The sequence below is a fragment of the Penaeus chinensis genome, chromosome 19 (assembly GCF_019202785.1).
Source record: "Penaeus chinensis breed Huanghai No. 1 chromosome 19, ASM1920278v2, whole genome shotgun sequence".
Lineage (NCBI taxonomy): Eukaryota > Metazoa > Arthropoda > Malacostraca > Decapoda > Penaeidae > Penaeus > Penaeus chinensis.
The window spans coordinates 13,592,417-13,600,088 of NC_061837.1; the positions used below are offsets into that span (position 1 = coordinate 13,592,417).

General features: G+C 40.6%; 2 non-coding genes across 2 annotated transcripts; both read right to left on the minus strand.

Moving 5' to 3' along the window:
• Window positions 1-427: 427 nt before the first annotated feature.
• Trnac-gca lies at window positions 428-499 on the minus strand. The gene has a single exon. It is a non-coding gene; the product is annotated as a tRNA-Cys (tRNA).
• Window positions 500-700: 201 nt separating this feature from the next.
• Trnas-gcu lies at window positions 701-782 on the minus strand. The gene has a single exon. It is a non-coding gene; the product is annotated as a tRNA-Ser (tRNA).
• Between the last annotated feature and the right edge of the window lie 6,890 nt (window positions 783-7,672).

The following is a 7,672-nucleotide window of genomic DNA, read 5'->3' on the forward strand; positions in this document are numbered from 1 at the left end:
ATGTGCCGATTACGTATTATTTTTATGGCATATCCTGTGTGGTCGTGTCCCCAGCATTCGTACTGCTCATTCCCTATTATACACTTAACGAAGATGTATATTCTTTACTCTAGGTCACAGTTATCTTTACAGTATACATACACCATGGAGGTATTGCAAATATCAGCTGACATAAGCCATAAAGCTGAGAAATAAGTCTGATCATGCCTCCCGGCTTGAAAAAGACGCATTGGCAACTGTCCCGCCTCACCTGATCTGTGCACGAGGCGGCTGGCGAACGATACGGATTTCAAAAAGCTTCGGTCAACTTTTCGGCGGAAAGGTGTCAGAATAGCTGTTTCCTGATTGATTAATTCAGTTATTTCATTCATCTTCATCTGCTCTGAGTGCACTACTGTTTTAATACTTTATATAAAAAGGACTAGCCAGGGGGCGCCCGGGATTGAACCAGGGACCTCTCGATCTGCAGTCGAATGCTCTACCACTGAGCTACACCCCCGATGTTTCAAAGAGAGAAGAAATCAAAACATACGCAAAAAAAAATAAAGTATCCGGCATGGGATTCACAGAGCTGATAGTTCGATTTACATACAAAATGATCGTTCTTTCAACAGTCAGTTACTGAGTTGAAAACCGTTACTCGAGAGTACTTAAAATGGCTCGAGAGGGAATGGAACAACGGCAAGAAAACACCACACTCCGACGAGGATGGGATTCGAACCCACGCAGGGAGACCCTATTGGATTAGCAGTCCAACGCCTTAACCACTCGGCCACCTCGTCCTTGACTGCACGGGAAATTACATAAACAAAATTATTATTTTTTCATAACAAATCTATTTAAGTTTCAGGTCTACACTACGTTCTCTCTCTCTCTCTCTCCTTCCTTTCCACTGTCTGTGTCTGTCTATATGTCTCTTACTCATTCTCTCTATCTGGTCTATCTGTTTTCCAATCTATTTATATTCGCCCACAATCGCGCACACGCATACACATGCACACACACACACACACACACACGCACACGAGCACGCACACGTACACGCACACGTACACGCACACGCACACGTACACGCACACGCACACGCACACGGACACACACACACACACACACACACACACACACACACACACACACACACACACACACACACACACACACACACACACACACACACACACACTCGCACACGCACACGTACACATACACGTACACTTACACATACATGCACACACACACACACACACACATATATATATAAATATATGGATATATATTATATAAAATCTATATGTATACATATGCTATATATATATGCATACATATATGTATGTATATACATATATATGTATATATATAAACATATATGTATGTATGTATATATATATATGCATATGTACACACACACACCCACACGCATACGCTTGCGCATAAGCATACGCGTTATTATTATTATTATCCTTATATCGTACACACACACACACACACACACACACACACACACACACACACACACACACACACGCGCGCGCGCGCACACAAATATACATATATGCATATGTATAAAGGCATTTATGTTTTTTTTATTTTTAGACAGACTAAATGTGAGTGTGTGAATTTAAGTTTGATAAGCAGGTGATAAAGGCCGATTACGCAGTCGCGTGACGCAATCACTCATGACAAGTAGTGTTTTACAGCCGGCCATCGCTGATATGAGATAATTGAATCCGGCGGTGTCACTGGTATTATCATCACTGTTTTGTCACTGAAGTGACAATTGTTATCTGTCATTATTATCAATATTATTGTTATTTACGCTTTTCATATTCATCGTTATCATCATCATTATTAATATTATTAGTATAATCTCTATAACGTATATTAGACTTCAGCACTGTAATGCATTCTAACAATACGTTACGTAAAGAAATAAAATAAAAAGCACATGGAGGCGAGAAATAAACATTAAATAAAAATGGTCGAGGTAGCAATGATGGTGGTAATAATGATAGTAAGGATAATGACTATAATGATTAATGATCGGTATAATTACGATGATGGTAATATTAGTAGTAAAGATGATAATGATAACAATAACAATTATAAAAGTGTTACCAGTAAATGCCGTGATGATAATGATAATGAAAAATGTAATAGTAACATTGATAATACCATTACTGTAAAAAATATCACCAAGTATAATCATAATGATGACAATTATGAGAATGACAGGTAGACGATTAAATGGAAATGAAAACAAAACAAAAATAAAATACGACGAAAATACAAGACAGCAGACACAGCTAAATCTTCACATACTGTTCTTTCAATCTCGTTAATCCGGAAGTGTAAGAACATTGTCATATTTTATATACATTTTTTTTTTGTTTTTTTAATCTCTTTCTTTTTTTTACGATCTCAGCGACTTCCTGCCTTTTCGCAGGCGTCCCACAGCGGTGTCGTGGCGTGCTGGTCTCAACGAGCGGAAGTTGTTAGCCAGATTCAATGACAATTACCTACACGCTCCTCTGCGGCGGATTGGAGAGGGAGGGGAGGGGGAGTAGAGAGGAAGGGATGAAGAAGGGGAAGGGAGAAGAAAAGAGAGATGGGGAAGGGAGTAGGGATGGGAGAAGAAAAGGGAGATGGGGAAGGGAGTGGGGATGGGAGAAGGAAAGGGAGATAATGGAAGGGAGTGGGGAAGGGAGAAGGAAAGGGGGTTGGGGAAGGGAAAAGGAAAGGGAGATGGTGGAAGGGGGTTGGGGAAGAGAGAAGAAAAGGGAGATGGGGAAGGGAGTAGGGATGGGAGAAGGAAAGGAAGATGGGGAAGGGGGGTGGAAAAGGGAGAAGGAAAGGGAGTTGGGGAAGGGAGAAGAAAAGGGAGATGATGGAAGGGGGGTGTGGAAGGGAGAAGGAAAGGGAGATGGTGGAAGAGGGATGGGGAAGGAGTGGGAGAGAGAATAAAGGGGGGGGGAGGGGAAAAGGCTGAAAGGGAAAAGGAAATGCGAATGGGGGATAAAGGGGAAGGGGTAGGGGGAAGAAGGAAAAGGGGAATGAGGGATAAAGAGGGGAAGGGGAATAGATGGGAATAAAAGAGGAAAGGAGGAATTTTGTGGGGAAGGGGAAAAGAAAAGGGGGTGGGTGATCAGAGGGAGGGGGAAGAGTATGGAGCAGTGGAAATATAAGGGAATGGAATGGGGAAAGAGAGGGGAAGGAGGAGAGGAATTGGTAAGAGAAGGAATTGATGAAAGAAAAAAATGGAAAGGGAAGAGAAAGGGACCGGCGAGGAGAAGGGAAGGCGGAGAGAAGGAAACGGGGGGGGGGGGGGGGAAAGGAAGAATAGAGGGGGGGGATAGGGAAAACGGGAAAGGTGAGAGAAAGGAGAGGAGAAAGAGAAAAAAAAAGTGAAAATGGGAAGACAGATAAGAGAGGAATGGGAAGGGGAAGGGGTGAGTAAAGAAGAAAAGGAGGGAAGCAGGGAATGAGGAAGCGTTGGGGAGAGAGATTAAGAGGGGGTGGGAGGCGATCAGGAGGCATGTGGATTCACGCGCGTGCACGGGTGTGGTAAGGGGGGCGGGGGGATGAGATTGATGCGGGGGGGATGTTCACGACATGACAGGAAGTGGGAGTGTGTTCAACCGAACGCTTTTTTTAATGGGGACATTTCGATATGATTTTGATATCAAATCTGCGTTTCCTCTCGCTCAAATTTAGCACTGTTCTATATTTAATTCATGTATATAGTTATTCACTTCCTGTGCTATAACATGCACGTATATTCACAATTCTATACGTTTTTTTTTATACCTATCTCTCTGTACCTGTAATTCCTGGTCTGTCTGGTTTCTTTATTATTTCCCATCTGCATATCACCAAACCAATCCAAAACACGTGTATTTCATATTGCCAAAAATCTATTAATCAAAATATCCAATAAAAAACTCTTCACTCCCGATACATCACCCCCCCTTTATCGAATTTTCCATCCATTTCCCCATTCGCTTTTCCGTATTAAACCGACAAAGTAATTGCTGGCGTCGGGGCAGCCACACATACGCATCACCTGCTGTTTCCGCGGACAAATCGTCTGGGGTTGGAAGCGCCGTCAGAGGGATCTAAGCCTCATTGTGCAAGCCTGGCGGGGAGGTAGGCCTATCGACGCGAAGGTGTGTGTGTGTGTGTGTGTGGGGAGGGGGGGGAGGTGTATGAGGTTCTGGGAGATGGAGAATTTTGATTCACTTGTCTTTTCTGTATTTTGGTTTTTAGTGTTCAGTCTAATGGTTTTATATTTGGCTGCTATTCTTCATCTTTCTCCCACCTTCCATATTCGTTGCTATTTTTCTTCTCTAAATCTCTCTCTCTCCATCCATCTCTCTCTCTCTCTCTCTCTCTCTCTCTCTCTCTCTCTCTCTCTCTCTCTCTCTCTCTCTCTTTCTTTCTCTCTCTCTCACGCATACATATCTGTCTGTCTTTGTCTCTGTGTCTATCAGTTTATCTCTATCTATCCATCTACCTATATATCTTCTTTTCCTCTCCCTCCCTACCACTCCTTCCAGCTCACTTCCTCCCCCCCCCCCCTCTTCCTTGCTCTCTCTAAGATCACCCCACCCAGCCTATTACCGGAAAACCAATTTCGTAATCTCTTGCTTATACAATATTAATGCGCAAATTTTCAAGAGGAGAGAGTATAAAAATGATCTTACAAAATGAATGCGTTTGAGAGAAAATTGAATTCGGAACTTGCGCTTATTGAGGACAGACCAAGTAAATCCAGTAATGGGGAGGATGGGGAGGGGGAGGAGGAGGAGGAGGAGGAGGAGGAGGAGGAGGAGGAGGAGGAGGAGGAGGAGGAGGAGGAGGAGGAGGAGGAGGAGAGGAGGAGGAGGAGGAGGAGGAGGTGGAGGAAGAGGAGGAGGAGGAGAGGGAGGAGGAGGAGGAGAGGAGGAGCAGGAGGGAGGAGGAGGAGGAGGAGGAGGAGGAGGAAGAGGAGGAGGAGGAGGAGGAGGAGGAGGATGAGGAGGAGCAGGAAGAGGGGGAGGGGAGGGGAAGGGGGAAGGGGAAGGGGAGGGGGAGGGGGAAGGGGAGAGGGAAGAGGAGAGGGGAGGGGGAGGGGGGAGGAGGAGGAGGAGGAGGAGGAGGAGAAAGAGGAAGGCGCGGAGCAGGAGGAGAGGGATAGGGGAGGGGAGGGGGAGGGATAGGGGAGGGGATATAATCACATCAAACGATAAAATATGGATGTACTTAAGTAAGAACTTCTACTTTTTCTTTTACTTGGATTTACTTAGAAAAAAAGTGGGACTGAAAGAGTATAAAACTGAAGAAAAAATCAAGGAAGAATAAGAGTCAGAAGTGATATAAGAAAATCGCAATTAAGAATAGCAGAATGAATATGCAAATTTAAGGTATTAAAGATAAAGGTGATGGTAGTAACAATGACAATGATGCCTATAGTGATGACGATAATAGCAAACATATGAACGTATATATATATATATATATATATATATATATATATATATATATATATATATATATATATTAATTGTTACAGGAATGGTGTTAACTTGAATAATGATTATGCTACTGAAAATATAGTGGTAACAGTAATAATGATAATGATAGTAAGTAGAATAATAGTAATGTTAGCCATGATATTGTTGATAATGATATTGATTGTAATAACAATGGCTATGATAATGATAATTTGATAGAAAAGATAATGATATTGATGAAATAATAATTATTATAATTTTGATAATATAATGGTAATGGTTATAATGACATTTATTGAACATCACACTAATAATCATCCAAAAAATATATATTTAAGGTTATGGTAATGCTGGTGATAATAATTATAATAATTATAGTATTAGTGATAATAATAATGATAATGATATATAGATATAATGATAATGATAAGGTTGATAGTAAGGATGATGATGATGGAGGTGATGATTATGGTAAGGAATGATAATGATGATAATGGTAATAATGATAATGGTTTTAATGATAGTAATGGTGATGATGTTGATGATGATGATGATGATGATGATGATGATGATGATGATGATGATGATGATGATGATGATGATGATGATGATGATAATAATAATGATGCTGATAGTAATAATAATAACATTAACCATACTGTTCACACTGATAATGATGGTAAGAATGATCATAATGACAGTAATAGCAAAATAATAGACAATTAGCATTAATCGCAAAAGAAATTGATCCAGAAACAGACAGCTAAACAAACAACCGGCAATAAATCAACGAAAGCTCAATCACTGAACAAGCATTCGGATAAAAAAGTAGTAAAAAAAAAAAATAATAATCACCACAACTGTCGATATCAAACTGTTCAAAAGAATTCTTTCCGGCAGCGATCGGAAACAACAGGACCATTTAACTTAAAGGCTAATTTTTGGTTAGTCTTTTTTTCTTCTCCATTAGCGTTTCTCACCCGTGACGAAGAACGAAAGAGGAACAAAAGACGTGAATTTATCGATGATTTTCCCCTATAGGTAGCATAGGCGGGAGAAATCGCAAGAGAAAAGGATTCGATACGATATTTATAAGAAATCGAAATGTATTGAACGGACCGTCATACCGTAATCCCCCATATCTAGAAAAACACGAGAGGAAAGGATTGAATACGATATTTATAAGAAACTATGAACGGATATGAGAAAAAACACGCACACAAAAAAGGATTGGGTACGACATTTATAAGGAATCAGAATATATGAGCGGATGTAAACTATAAAAAAAAGAAGAGGAAGAAAAAAAAAAAGGATTGGATACGACTTTTGTAAAGAATCGGAATGTATGAACGGATTCATACCATAATCGGGTCACGGTCTATAGCGGCTTAAGTTAACAGGAACGTTAACAAATATATCACGGTCGCTCAACCGGACTTCCACGGGTTAAAAAAAAGAAAAAAATCTGTTCCCTAAAATCTTGGCATTTTAACTGTTGTCTTTGTGTAGGTATGAATGTATGTGTGAATCTTGGTATGTATATGTCTGTATGCATGCATGTATGGATAAGTGGATAGATGAATATACGTATGTATGTAAATATGTATGTATGTAATTATGTATTAAATACATTTACACATACGTATGTACGTGTAAATGTATGTACGTATGTAATTATGAATATATACATTACACGTACGTACGTGTAAATGTATGTATGTATGTATATATGTACGTATATGTAAGTATGTATGTGTACATGTATGTGTGTATCAGTCTACCGTGCCAGTAGTAAGGCTAATTACTACAGGCATCTGTTTCATTTCATCTGTGTTTTGTCACACAAAACTTGTAATTATCAAATCACAGAAAGACGGGGGATCTTATAAAACACACACACATTTACACAAAACATAACATAAAAACCCATTTTAAACTAAATTATAACAAATCGGACAGCGCCCCTGAACACCTTCGAACACCAGCTGCTACGACATAACCTGCGAATTTCCAAGTCAATTAGCTATGCAGGTGTCACGTTGGCAGCGCTGCGTGGAAGATGATTTCGACGCACGCAATGGGACACTTAACGACGTAAAGGGAACTTAAAGCCAAAAAAGCGTTGCAAATGTGCTGCCTTTATCGCGGCCGAAGACATGGTCGGGGGCGTTCGCGTGCCGAGA